This window comes from Marmota flaviventris, chromosome 10, assembly GCF_047511675.1.
Source record: "Marmota flaviventris isolate mMarFla1 chromosome 10, mMarFla1.hap1, whole genome shotgun sequence".
NCBI classification, from domain to species: Eukaryota; Metazoa; Chordata; class Mammalia; order Rodentia; family Sciuridae; genus Marmota; species Marmota flaviventris.
Genome location: NC_092507.1, coordinates 17,335,341 through 17,350,122, shown reverse-complemented (window position 1 = coordinate 17,350,122; position 14,782 = coordinate 17,335,341). Strand labels below are relative to the sequence as shown.

At 44.0% G+C, this 14,782-nt stretch overlaps 1 long non-coding RNA gene across 1 annotated transcript in view; it reads left to right on the top strand.

The window, feature by feature from the left end:
• The window catches only part of LOC114094425 (uncharacterized), a 50,405-nt gene extending 35,869 nt beyond the window's left edge, over positions 1–14,536 (top strand). The window contains exons 3-4 of the long non-coding RNA XR_003583030.3: positions 7,692–7,778; positions 14,342–14,536. This is a non-coding gene — a long non-coding RNA (uncharacterized lncRNA). The remainder of the gene's footprint in view (positions 1–7,691; positions 7,779–14,341) is intronic.
• Positions 14,537–14,782: the final 246 nt, after the last annotated feature.

Genomic DNA, 14,782 nt, shown 5'->3' with positions numbered 1-14,782 from the left:
AGAGAAGCCCAGGCATTCTTCCACATTCCACATTTCTGGAAGAAAACAAAAACAATATAAATTGTTTCTTCAAATGAACATTCACTCACTCTCTAGCTAGAAAGCCCTCCCTGCCATGTCCTACACCTCTATTTGGTGTCCTGCCACAAGCTCCCTCAATAATTGACCTCTTTCAGAGAAATTGAAAAATTTTCTGTCTTGTCAAATACAAAAACAACCTGGAATGTCTGCTGCCTACAATAATACAGCCACATAATCAGCCTTGGATGAAAAGCCCATACAAAAGGGCTGGTGCTGCAGCACTTGCTTGTAGAGTGCTTGCTGGCCTAGCCTGTATGAGTCCTGGGTTCCATCCCCAGCACAATAAGGAGGGAGAGTGGGGGATGGGCTAGGGAGGCCCACATAAGATTAATGACCATTCACTTTGTGCCCTAAACTCTATCTAGGGGTATAAAGGAAAAGGCATTGAACCAAGTGTGAGACCTGGAGTCTCTTCTGCACAACAAATGCTTTTACACTTTAAATTCCTTCCATTTTGAAAATGCAGCACTGGTGTAATGGAATACAGGCTGGGTCTTAAAGCAGAATTGCTGACTAACTGACCTGGCGCATACTTGGGACGCATGGAACATTTTGCAAATGTTACCCAGGGAGATCTCAACAACCAAAATGAAAAGAAACCATACTTGCTGCTGATGGCTTCTGGAGAGGGTGCACCACCCTTTGCCCCCCTGTAGTCAGTCTACAAAGTACTCTGACATTTGGATATTGTGACTTCTCTGATGAGGAGTTAATTACATATGTTATTATATATGTTATTGTCTGACTTAATAAAAAAAAGTTTTTAGCTGGACATGGTAATACATGCCTATAGTCCAGCAACTCAGGAGGCTGAGGCAGGAGGATCACACAAGTCTGAGACCAGCCTGGGTAACTCAGTGAGATCCTGTCTCACTGTAAAAAAATAATTAAAAAAAAAGGTTGGGAATGTAGCTCAGTGGTAGAGTGCCCTTGGGAGGGAGCAGGGGTACCAGCCAAAAGTTTATGTTCACTGGAGGTTACCACTGTAATTCTTGATTTACACAGACATGTTCAACACAGGAACAAATTGCCTAAGGTCAGGGTAGTTTTGTCCATCTCAAATCAGCAACACTTAGCACACAGATAACATTCAATGAAAGTTTGTTGGAAACTGAACAAATCATTAAACTTAAGGCAAGATCAGATTTTCATCTGAAAACCTGAGAGGGGTTCTCTAGACACATACCAACACTATTAGAGCTTCTTCATGAGAATAATTAACAGATAATTAATAATTAACTTTCTTATTATGCCTTATTATTTCACAGAATGCCTGAAGATGTGTTTAAGGCTATAGTTGGGGAGAAAAATGGACAGGGGGGCTCTTATCTTCTGCTTTGTACATTTTTTGAGTTTTTGCAATAAGTATAGTCTACTTTCATAATCAAAGTAACTTAAAGATACTTTTATTTTGTTTTAAACATTTTTTTTTTGAGAGAGAGAGAGAATTTTAATATTTATTTTTTAGTTTTCAGCGGACACAACATCTTTGTTTGTATGTGGTGCTGAGGATCAAACTGGGCCGCACACATGCCAGGTGAGCTCACTATGCTTGAGCCACACCCCCAGCCCAAAGATATTTTAATTTTAGAGAAAAGCAATCCCAGGCTGGCTCATATTAGGAAATTTGAAACACTGGAAGATAATAAATAATGATGAATCATCCATCTTGTCCTCAACAGCAGAAAAAAGACCCTCTCCTAGAGTTTCAAGTGACATTCTTCGGGCTGAACAGACCCTGTACTAAGTAAAGGTTACTGGCTTGAGCTCCACCCCCACCCCACTGCCCTGGGCTCTGCCATTCATCTTATCAAGTGGGCAGCACCTGAGGTTCTCAGATGGTGGGTACAGGGAACACAGGCTGGGGCTCAGTGCTGACCTGAGTTCCAATCTCCCTCTACCATGCTAACTGTGTTGCTCACAATTAAGTTGAACTCACTGAAACTGTTTCCTCCTCCTTTCTAGACTTCTTGTGAGACCTGTCATCATGTTAAATGAGTGAAGTTGAGTAGTATTTTTGAAAAAGCAGCAATTGTTAGGAAAATGCATTGCCTCAGTCAAGAGCATTCTGGGATCTTCTGTAAAACAGAGTGAAAACTCCTCTTCTGGGCAATTTTGTTCTTCACAGCTGTGGCTACAGTTCTTCCAAAGGGCTCAGGTTTCTGAATTTACTATGTCCATCTTTGTTTCACATCCTTCAAACACATTCAGCTGGTTATTTACTCAGGGATGGCACCTTCCTAAAGGATGTGTTTCACACTGGCTAGATTCACTCCTCAAATACAGTAATGGAAATGGAGATGGCCTGCTCCAGGGAGTGGTGCCTAAGATTCAAAATCCACACTTTTCACAGAATGCCTGAAAGTTGGATTAAACTTTCCACTAGCAACTTAAGGATATCAAACCTGGATAGCCTCTGAGGTTCTTTGTGTGAATAGAATATATTTCAGCATTCTCTCACATCCTTGGAGAGCAGTCTGCAGAGAATCTGTGTTTTCCAGAAAAACAGCTACCAGGAAAGTAAAAAAGTCGGGGCAGAGCTCTGTGGCAGAGCACATGTTTAGTAGGCAGGAGGCCCTAGGTTCAATCCCCAGAATAAAAACAAATTTTAAAAAATCAAAAAGTAACAATGTATATTTTGATACTTTTAAACTTTACCAATGCATACAAATTGTATTCAGGTAATAACCTACATGTCTTCCCTTAGCTCTTCTTCTTGTTTTATTTTTGTTATAACACTTAACATAATTCGAAATTACCTTAATTAGTGGTTCCTGTTTTTATAGTCTCTTCACATTATGTGAGCTCCAGGAGCATCACTGTGCCTGGACCTAGAAGGTACTCAATAAATTGAGTTGAATGAAAATTACCCCCCAGTACTGTACAGATTAAATGAAACTGGAAACATGCTAGCAACCAGTCAATCTTCACTGTTTTCTAGATGAGGGATTGATACTTAAGAAATTTTAATGAGAGCATGCCCTCAGCCCCAGAAATAAAATGTGTGGTCTTTGCTGGGAATCTTTACTGGAATAAAGGTGTCAGAGTTTGAGCTGAACGCAGATAGTCTCCCACTGGTGGAAATGGAAAGGAAAACATAGAAGGGGGACAAAGAGGAGAGGAAGGAGTGGCTGACTGATTTGCTAGACTAAGTTTTTATACTCTATGTTGGCAGGGCTGTGGACTTTCTGTGTTTTGTGTTGTAAGATTACAAATTCTCAAAGTGATCTATGTCTCCCATCTATCTTTAAGAAAATAAAACAAAAAGATTAAAAAGGGAAGTTAAGTAGGAAGAATAAAAACTCAGCATCACAGACTGGGGTGAGAACAGCTGCCACCTGCTGAGTGTCTTCTTGGTGGCTCAGCTCTGTGCTGCCTTCATATACTTCATCTCCCTACATTCCAGTGATCTCCTGAGCAATTTTAAAGATAGAGAATCCAAGGCTTCAAAAGGGTAAAAACAGTAGAGTAGCAGAAAGAGAATAGGGGGAGGAAGGAGGGAAAGGAAGGAAAGGGAAGGAAAGAGGGGGGAATGAGGATTGAAATGGAGTAAATCAAAACCCATGCCTAGATGATTTTATCAAAATGAATCCAACTACTATGTATAACTATGCTGCTTTAATTAAAAAAAAATTGCTCCCTCACAATAAAATAAAATTTAAAAAAAGGCTAAGGAACCAGCGAGCTCCAATTTGGTAATGGATGGACCCAAACCGTGAACAAGTCTGCTCAGCTCCAGCTCAGTGCAGGGGCCTACACTCCAAGCCTGAAGCCTGGGCGCCGATCACCCCTCCTCCACCCCCTCCATGAATGACTCTAGCCAGGCCTGCTTCCTCCTCTGTTAACAAGGAGGGCTAGTCAAGCTATGACAGCAGTACCAATGAAGATGGTAATGCCACTGACGCCTGTTTAAAATGTGCCAGGCACTGTGCTAAGCAATCTGCATTAATTCTCAACTTTACCTTAAGAAACATTTTGTAATATAGATACATCATCTCCACTTCAGAGATGAGGAAAGTTTCACTGAGGATTTGTTACCTCCCCAAGGTCTCAGAGCTTATAAGCAGCACTGCCAGGGGCTGAAGAGTCAGGTTTGTATGGCACCTGAACTCAAGCTCTTTGCCCCTGCGCTGCTCGGTTTCCTGTTGCCTGAGAAGCCACCTGGAATACCATCCAACACTTCATTCATTCATCCAGCTTTGGTGTGGGTGACCGGTGTGCAATGAGAAAGGTGAAGGCAGTATAAGATGAATTTGGCTAGGAGTAGCAGCAGATTATATAGGGTATTAGAGACTATGGTAAAGAATTTGCATTGTATTCTGACTTAATGAATTCTAGATAGGGAAGTGACAAAACCTATAATACCTTGATAAATATCCACATATGCTCACAGAGCACATGAAAGGTTTGACTGTCCCCTTATTCCTCTGTCATCTTTATGTCTTTTTCACCATTTCTCTCCCTTAAGCACTATATTCCTCAGGGATGGGTCCAGGATCTTTGCTTTTGTAACTACACTCTCTCTTTGGGTACTCCCATCTGATCTCATGGTTTCTATCATCAAAGGGCTGGTGTTTCCCATATCTATAGGGCTAGTCCCATCTTTTAGATTTCCTGGAAGGAGTTCAAAATATGTCTGGACAGACATTTCCTCCGGTTCCCGGTTCCTGTGTGCCTGTGACTCAGCAAGGGATGGAATTTGTTATCTTCTCCATAAACTTGTTCTCCTCTGGGGATCTAGGGGCTGTTGAGGGTATGAGGGTGCAGTTCAGTAACAGAGCTCTTGCTTAACATGAGGCCTGGGTTAAATCACTAGCATGGCCCACACACACAAAAAGTAGCTGAGTGAGTGAATGATACCTACAGAGAGGCCTGACTGCCTGGAGGGCAGGTGGTGCTTTCAGAGAGAGACCATGTGACTGAGATCTTGCAGGAAGGAATTTGCCAGGTGAGAAGTGAATGGAAGATGACTCCAGGTGAGGCAACAGCAGGTCTAATGGGATTACAGGTCTGCTGGAGCTTGGGTGCTCAAGGACATGGACAGACACACTGTTGGAGGTGGGTGGAGGGAATATGATGGAAAGCACCACTGAAAAAAAGCACCATTCATGGTGTGCCCCAATCTTTGTCAAATACCCCACCTGATAAATATCCACACATGCTCACAGAGGACACTGATTAAAGGGGTTGTGGGACTAGAATATTCTACCTTGAAGACAAAAAACAGACTATCTGAACACAGATGCCAAACCAGCCATACGGAACAACCACATTCAAACCAGCACGGAACAACCACATTCAAACCAGCACGACTTCCTACAGCCCTCAAGGAACTTACTCTCTAGAGAAGTCCCTGTGACCACAAGGCAGAGACTTTCACCCCAAAGATAGGCCTATGCCGGGTGCAGAGTGCACACCTGTAATCCCAGTGGCTTGGGAGACTGAGGCAGGAGGATTGTGAGTTCAAAGCCAGCCTAAGCAGCTGAGGCCCTAAGCAACTCAGTTGAGACCCTGGCTAAATATTTAAAAAAGGGCCAAATGTGGTTCAGTGGTTAAGTGTCCCTGGTACCAAAAAAAACCCGACCAGCCTGAAAGGCAGAGAGCCACAGGAAGTCCATTCCAGGGAGCAGAGCTGCCTGAAACAGACTGACTCAGGGACAAATGCAGTTTAGATCCATCCCCAGATAAAACCCCTCTGACTTAGGGTGACAGAGGCCAGCTATGCTAACAACACAAAATCAAAGGGCAGCTTAGCACTGTTTGCAAAGGTGGGGCCTTCAATATTTACTCACTTAAAGGGCAGCTTCATGAGGTGGGTATTATTGCCCCTAAATAGAAGAAGAAACAGACTTGGTCAGGGTATGGGAATCAGTGGACTGGAGCCCAGCCTTCTGGCTATGAAAACAGTGTTGCCCACTTCACCACAAAAGGGCATCATAAGGCGATTGACACATGAAGAAGGGAGGCCCCTCTGTGTCCTGGGGGCCCTCCAGCTCAGCCTCCTGTTGGACCACTTCTATGCAGCTGGTTATCAGAGATTCAAAGTAGCCCTCTCTCAAGTTCCAATGTCCCTTTTAGTAGATATTTCCCCATCCCCTAAAAGAATCATTGTTCCCTTAAGGCTACTAGTTCCCCTTTCTACTTCCTAGTTTTAATGGGGCAGAATATAGAAAACCTCTCACAGTTTGTTTTTTCATCAAAGTGGGGAGCCTGATTGTGGAATAAGGTGATAGCTAAATCAATAATACTTATGCCAAGAACTGCAGAATAAAGAAGAAATCTCATGCTCTTGAAACAGGACTTGATTTGTTCAAACTATTTTTTTCCTGGTGCTGAAGATTCAACACAAGGCCTCACTCATGCTAGGCAGGTGCTATACCACTGAGCTATATACCAGTCCTATTCAAACATTTACTGAGACTCTACTTGGTGGCAATACTGAGTTTGACACTGGGCCTTCTGATATGTACACAGCCCCAAATTAAACAAGGGGTCCAATCTAGTGGGTGTGATGTTATTCAAAAGAAAAATTCTGGCCCAGTGCAGTGGCACCCACCTATAAAACCAGTAAGTCGGCTGGGGATGTGGCTCAAGCGGTAGCGCGCTCGCCTGGCATGCGTGCGGCCCGGGTTCAATCCTCAGCACCACATATAAAGATGTTGTGTCCGCCGAAAACCAAAAAATAAATATTAAAAAAAAAAAAATTCTCTCTCTCTCAAAAACAAAACAAAAACCAGTAAGTCAGGGGACTGAGGCAGGAGGATTACAAGTTTGAAGCCAGCCTCAGCAATTTTTTTGTGGGGGGGCGGATAATTGCAAATTTAACACAAGGGAGCTTTACCACTGAGATACAGCCCCAGCCCTTTTTATTTTTTATTTTGAGATAGGGTCTCTAAGTTGCTTAGGGCCTCACTAAATTGCTGAGACTGGCCTCAAACTTGGCAATCCTCCTGCTTCAGCCTCCCAAAACACTGGGATTACAAGCGTTCACACCAGCATGCCCAGTAGCCTCAGCAACTTAATGTAGCCCTAAGCAACTTACTGAAACACTGTCGAAAAAACAAAACAAAGAAAACAACAGAGCTGGGGAAGTAGCTCAGTGGTAAAACACACCTGGATCCAATGCCCAGTACTTAAAAAAAAAAAAAAAAAAAAAAAAAAATATATATATATATATATATATATATATATATATATCAGGGAAACCCTTAAATTTATTGATATTCAGAGGATGATCTAAACCAGAAAGAGGGCTGGGGGTGTGGCTCAGTGGTAGAGCAGTTGTCTAGCATGCATGAGGCTCTAGGTTCCATCCCCAGCACCCCAAAATTGACTTGAAACAAAAAATATTATTGATGAAGAAAAGTTTATATAGATACATAAAAAGATATTCAATCTCAGCAGCAGTCAAGGAAGGGCACATTAAAACCACAGTGAGAGGCTGGGGCTGGGGCTGGCTCAGCGGTAGAACCCTCACCTGGCACGTGTGAGGCACTGGGTTCGATCCTCAGCACCACATAAATACAAAATAAAGGTATGATGTCCACCTACAACTAAAACACAACAAAACAAAACAAACCACCACAATGAAACACTGTTTTACTCACCAGATTGATTGACCGACTGACAGGAGCACTATGCCAGCAGACCTGAGGTTGCAGAACAAGAAGCATGGTCAGGTGCTGGAGGAGTGACAGGTACAGTAGGATCTTGGTAAATATTTTGCTAAATCAAGTGCAGAACGGGTGTAGAACAGGGAGCAATCCCACAGCCTGGGTTGAATGTGGTCTGCTGGCATATTTTATTTGCTTTCACAGCGTTCACCAAATGAACTGATTGCTAAGAGTGTTGAATCAGGAGATTGATTTCACAACTTCTCTTGAAAAATAGTCATTTCTGGCAGCTCTTGGCCCAGTCTACAATGGCCAACCCTTGGCTGGAGCTGGGCAGCAACTGTGGCCACACCCCCATGGCTCCCCTGCCTTCCACACTGGGGCTGGCTCAACTAGAGGCACAAAGCGTGTCCCTCCAGGACTGGGGATTTAATGGGATCTACATTCCTGGGAATAAAATCCAGAGACTGGAATGACCAGCTTTGTCTTAGGACCTGGGACAATTTCTTCAGGGAGATACTGACATCCTATAATCCCATGTCCTTAAAACCATATAGGGCTTGGGCTGGGGATATAGTTTGGTTGGTAGAGTGTTTGCCTTTCATGCACAAGGCCCTGGGTTCAATCCCCACCATCACAAAAAAACAAACAAAAAACCCCCCTATAGGGTTGATGCTATAATTGACCTCCCCCTGCCCTGCCCCAGTACTGAGGATGGAACTCAGGGGCACTCTACCACTGAGCTACATGCCAAGCCCTTTCTTCTTTGAGTCAGGGTCTCGCTGAGTTGCTGAGGCTGCCCTCAAACTTTCAATCCTCCTACCTCAGGCTCAGTAGCTAAGATCATAGGCCTGCGCCCCTGTGTCTTTCTATAAATCAACATTTTTCACAGAAAAACCGAGGCTCAAAGAAGTTAAGAAATTTGCCCAATTGGTGGCTCAGCTGAAATGTGAGCTCAGGAATCTCTGGGTTAGCTAATATTGATTAACTACATTCCCATGCTAAGCACTTATTGAGTGAGATACTTGGCTCCCACTGCAGGCAGCCCTGGGAGACAGAAGCAACTGCCATTCATTCCCATCTTCCTTGTGAGAAAGCTGGGGTTCAGAAGCTGCTGAGTGTAAAGGTCAGCGGTAGTTCTGGGTTTGGAACCCAGTGATCTCACTACACTGGCTGAATCTCAGACACTGTCCAATCTGCCCCTGGTGATTCTGCAGTGTCCCCACCTAACCAACTCACCAGTTCCCTCTTCACTCTTCACGCTCACCACTGCTAACACTTCAGTGCCTTTCTTTCAAGGCAGAAACATTTTCTGTGTTTGCTTTTAATACCCAAATGGGATTCCACGTGCTCTGCAATGTGCTGTGCCCTCTCTTAACAATGTGCTGTGGTGCATTTCCCATATCATCTAGGGACAGACTGGAATTTATTTTACTTATAGCAATAAGTATGTGGGTTTCCCCAGGTTTTCCTTATTTAAAGAGAACTAATGCATTGCCAAGGACATTGACATTGTAATCCCAGAAACTCAACTCAGGAGGCTGAGGTAGGGGGACTGCAAGTTCAAGGCCTACCTCTGTAACTTAGTGAGATTGTCTCAAAATTTAAAATAATAATAATAATAATGTAAAGGACTAGGGATATAACTCAGTGGTAGTGTCCCTGGGTTCAATCCCTATTACTGGGGAAAAATGCATCAAACATCCTCATCTACCTAAATTTGTGCACTTGAACATTTATTTCTGCAGGACAATTCCAAGGAGAATCCTGGGGTAAAGGTCATGCATATGTATGACTCTGATACTGTCAAACTGCCTCCAGAAAGACTCTACCAATGCATAGTTCCACCAACACTGTGTGAAAGTGTTTTCCACACCCTTGCCTGCACTGGGCATATTTTCCCTTTGCTTTCTCAAGCTGCTTTGTTATTGTTATAATCAGTTCAGTGTCACCAGTTGATTACAACTATAAAAGGAACAAAACAAAATAATCTATGTCTAGGAAACACACCAAGATGATTGATGGCAATGATTCAATTTATGTGGGCAATGATACAATTGGTTACACTTTTTTTCAATTTTTCCCATTTTTTCCCCCTAGTGCTGAGAATTGAACCCAGGGCCTCAACTCTTGCTAGGCAAGTGCTCTACCATTGACCTATACCCCCAGCCCTCCTCATGTTCTTAAATGAATGTTGCTTTCATAACAGTTGGGAAAATAACCTCCCTGCCTCCTTCCCTATTTTTTTTTAAGAGAGAGAGAGAGAAATAATTTTTTTAATATTTATTTTTTAGTTTTCGGCGGACACAACATCTTTGTTTGTATGTGGTGCTGAGGATCGAACCCGGGCCCCACGCATGCCAGGCGAGCGCACTACTGCTTGAGCCACATCCCCAGCCCTCCCTATTTATTTTAAAAACAGGTCTAGGGGTCTGGGAATATAGCTCAGTTGGTAGAGTGCTTGCTTTGTATGCACAAGGCCCTGGGTTTGATCCCCAACACCACAAAAAAATAAAAGCAAAAAAACAGGTCTAGAGTGTCAGTCTTTGGGGCAGCATGGAGGCGGGGGCTAAGGAGACTGTTCCCTTGGCCACAGGCCCCGCCCACACAGTGGTAAAGAAATGAAAGTAACTGGGATTACTAAGGGCCTGAGGCAAGGAGGGGACTGGGGGAACCCTGGGCCGGAACAGTCAGCAGCCAACAAAGATCAGACATTTTGAGAACCATTAGAGGAACCCTCCCTAAAGCACTCTCCCTGTTCCAGGAGAGGGTACTCACATGGATAGTCAGGTGACCAGACCTGAATTGCCACCTCCGGTCTCAAGATCCCATTGACTTGTACCTTTCTAAACTCCCTCAGAATCCTTTTGACTCTCCCTTAGTTGGGACTCACTCTTGGCTGGACTGCTACAACCACCTGTCATCAGCTGCCACCTCAGCCCCTGCCATACTTATCTCCCACAAAGCTGTCAATTCAGAATGATTCTAACATGCAAATCTGAATAAACCCCTTTAATGGTCCCCTGGGACCTTTAGCCCTGGCTCTCAGCCTAGGCTGGGAATCACCTGGAGAGCTTTTAACCCTCTCTGAACACCAGGTCCCACACTCTGAGATTCAGACTAAAGATGTTTTTAGTTTTTAAAGCTCCCCAGATGATTCTAATGTGCAGCCAGGGTTGGAAACTGCTGGCCTCTCAGAGTGCAGTTTCTCCAGCAGGGTGTCCAGAGACTCTATGTCATTCTTTCAGCAAATAATGACTAAGCCCCTGCTCCATGCTGGACTTCTCCCAGGCGCTGAGGTTATAATGAATCCTATTTAGGCTCCTTATGAAGTTGTGGTCCATCAGGATCAATCGAGCCCTTCGTGTTTTAAGACTACTTCTGCCTCCTTCCACCTCCTCCTCTGTTCTAGTTACCATGACAGATTTGGGATTCCCCAAACTTGCCCTGCTCTGACCTCAAGATCTATCTCTTCACCCAAAATTCCAGCCCTCAGCTTCCTGGCCTAGCTAAGACAACTTGAGAACCACTTCCTCTGAAAAGCCCCCACCTAAACTCACCACCCTCCATCTGCCCATGTGACCTCTGCAGCCATCCCTGGTACCTAGTCCCTACTGCCCCTGTCATGGCACCTTTCGTTTTTTTGGTGCGCTCACCAGCTAAAAAGGAAGACTATGACTAAGCCATCTCTGAAGCTCCAGTGGAGGTGCTGAACAACTCTTGGGTGAATCCATAATGAACAAATCTAAACAGCCCTGAGGAGGGTGTGGATGTGAGGCAACTGCACAGGGCAGATGTGGAATGAGAGGAGACTCGGTTTCAGAAGGTGGAGGCGGCCAGCTTCTCAGGAGGTTCAGAAGAGGTAGTCCTGTAACACCCATCAAAGCTGCGTGAGTGGTGGCAGCCTACTGCCTAGTTCCCCTGTGGGGTGAAAATAACGGGATCTTGAACACTCACTTGCATACGGCTTTGCAGGGTGGATGTCAAGAGTGTAGATGGAGGCCTACATACTATGTATCTGAAAACCTCAGAGTTACAAAATAAGCCAACAACTGTTGAATATGGTTTGTTTTCTATTCTATCCTATCCTCTTCTTTACCTTGATAAACATACCTTCCTAATGGCCTGGAAGCTAATTGGAATTCTCAGAGTTCTTGGGAATGTGGTGGCACAAGAACTAGACCCCAGCCCTTAGACTTCTCTTTCTACTCATAGTAAGCAGAACAAGGCCCTTCCAGTGTCCATACCCTAATCCTGAGAACCTATGAATATATTTGTTGAGAGCCACAGCCAAGTCGGAATGGCCGCTGGCATTTTGCCAGAAGGAATGGTTGCGAGGTGACCCCAGCGACCATTAAGATGATGGTAATTAAGTTAAGCTGTGTATAATTGCTGTGAATGGATGATGCTGGATTGAAACAGGCTGTGTATTAAGTTGTAGATAGACCCCTGCTGTCCGGCAATAGGGCGGCTCCTGCTGCCTCAGGCGCCCACTACTTTTGAGTTCTCTAGGAGTTCCCAGTTGAGTTCCGGTTGAGCTCTCGGGGATTCCTGGAGAGTTCCAGTTGGTTGGTGAAGTTCCGGTGGAGGGAGTTCCGTTTGGTGTGTGGTGTTCCTGGGAATTTGGGCAATAAAGGAGTTCCTGTTTGAACCTACAAGTGCCTCATGGCGGCTCCATTATTTTGTGCCCAGCCAGACTGCGGCATATATTATCTTAATATGACAAGGGAGATTAAAATTCCTAGTCATCTAACCCACAAAACAGGGAGATTATCCTGGATTATCAAATGGGCTCAATGTAATCACAAAGATCTAAAAGTGAAAAGAGGGAACAGGGGTCAGCCAGGAGAATGCCAATCAATACTTTTGATTATAGCCCACTGAGACCCATTTTTTTTTTTTGGTACCGGGGGATTCAACTCAGGGGTACTCAACCACTGAGCCACACCCCCAGCCCTATTCTGTAGTTTTTACTGAGTTGCTTAGCACCTCACAGTTGCTGAGGCTGGCTTTGAACTCACAGTTCTCCTGTCTCAGTCTCCCAAGCTGCTGGGATTACAGGCGTTTGCCACCACACTGAGCCACTGAGATCTATTTGGATTTTTTCTTTAATTAGGTATTAAATCCAGGGGTGCTTTACCGCTGAGCTACAGTCCCACACCTTTTTAATTTTTATTTTGAGATAAGGTCTCACTAAAAGTTACCTAAGCCAGCCTCAAACTTTCAATCCTCCTGCCTCAGGCTCCTAAATCCCTGGAATTACAGATATGTGCCACCACACCCAGATCTATTTTAGACTTCTGATCTCTAAAATGAGATAATAACTTTGTGGTAACTCTTACACAGCAGCAATAGGAAACTAGTACACTACCCTCCCTAGTCCCCTGCAGCCTGTAAGTACAAAGTCACACTCTCATTAAAGTTTGCCCCTTGGCCACTTCTTGGACCTAGGGGCACACACACCAGTGTTCTTGAGAGAAGGGACCTGGGAAGCAGCTCTGGAAATGAGCAGGGAATTCTGGGATTTTGGCATTTGCAGCCTGGTCTACCAGAGGTGTGGGCTTGGGGCTAGCCCCATTCCTAGACCACATAGCTCCTTACCTGCTCACTTGGGTCAAATGGCTTCATCTCCCTGAGCCTCAGCTGTAAAATCAACCATTAGGTTATTTTTGAGCACCTTGCTTATGCCAAATGTTATGCTTAGTGACAGAGATTTGAAAATGCTAGTCCTTGTCCGCAAGGGATTCAGCTCCTTATAATTCTGACCTCACAGGCCTTCTACCCAAGAAGAGAATGGCAGGAAAAGCAGCTAGCACACGGTATGCCCACAATAAATTTTAAATTCTTTCCATTTCTACTTAATTTCAAGTAGGTAAATGGACTGTCAAGTTACAAAAATCCCAGGGCAGGGTGTGAATCTATAATGCTTACCTAGCACGTACAAGGCCCTGAAATAAAATAAATAAAAATCCCTTGCTCAGACTCTTTAGTGGATTTCATTTGCTCCTGGGAGGACACTATGGCCCTTTGGCAAGTCTTTGCCTTGCTGTGTTCCTCCAGTCTGCAATGTTCTGTCCTTCACCCATACCCACCCCTTTCACTAAGCCTTCCCTTTCAGGGCTTGGTTGAAATGACATTCTCTGAAAGAAGAACTCCTTCTCAGTTTCAGAACCTCAGTAACCAGAACTGGTTTACCTGTTATCCTCTCTCCCAACACTAGGTAGGGTTCTCTGTAGCACTTACCACAAAGGTTATTATATGGCTATTTGCATTACCTATTTTTGGTAAAACATAAAATAAATTTATTTTAACAATTTAAATTTTTCATATTGTTTAAAAGACTCCCAGCTAGATGTGGTGGTGTAAGCCTGTAATCCCAGCAGCTCAGGAGGCTTAGGCAGGAGGACTGGGTGTTCAAAGCCAGCCTCAGCAACTCAGCAAGAACCTAAGCAATTCAGCAAGATCTTGTCTTTAAATAAAATACAAAAAAAAAGGCTAGGGATGTGGCTCAGCGGTTAAGCACCCCTGTGTTCAATTCCTGGTACCAAAAAAAAAAAAAAAAAGAAAGAAAGAAAAAGCTCCAAATATATTACATTTTTATATTGTGGCAAAGTGTACATAAAATTTACCATTTTCATCATTTGCAGGTGTGCAGTTCCATGGCATGGAGCACACTCACACTGCTGTGCCTCTCACCACCCTTTCTCCAAACTGTACCATCCCAGGATCCAACTCTGCACCGCTCCACAGAAACTCCCTAACTGCTTCCTCACAGGATGCCTGGCAACAGGGGTTCTACTTCCTGTCTCTGTGACTTACTGTAGGTACTTCATACAACTGGAACCATCTAGCATTTGGCCTGCTGTGACTGGCTTATTTCACTTAGTTTAATGTCTTCAAGGTTCATCCATGAGGTAGCAAATACCAGGGTTTCATTCCTTTTAAAAACTGAGTAATATTTCACTGTATGTATATAGCAAATTTTGTTTATCTATTCATCTTTCAATGAACATCGAGTTTTTCCTACATTTGGCTATTATGAATAATGCTTCTATGAACATTGGGGTACAAGTGCCTGTTCTTAAATA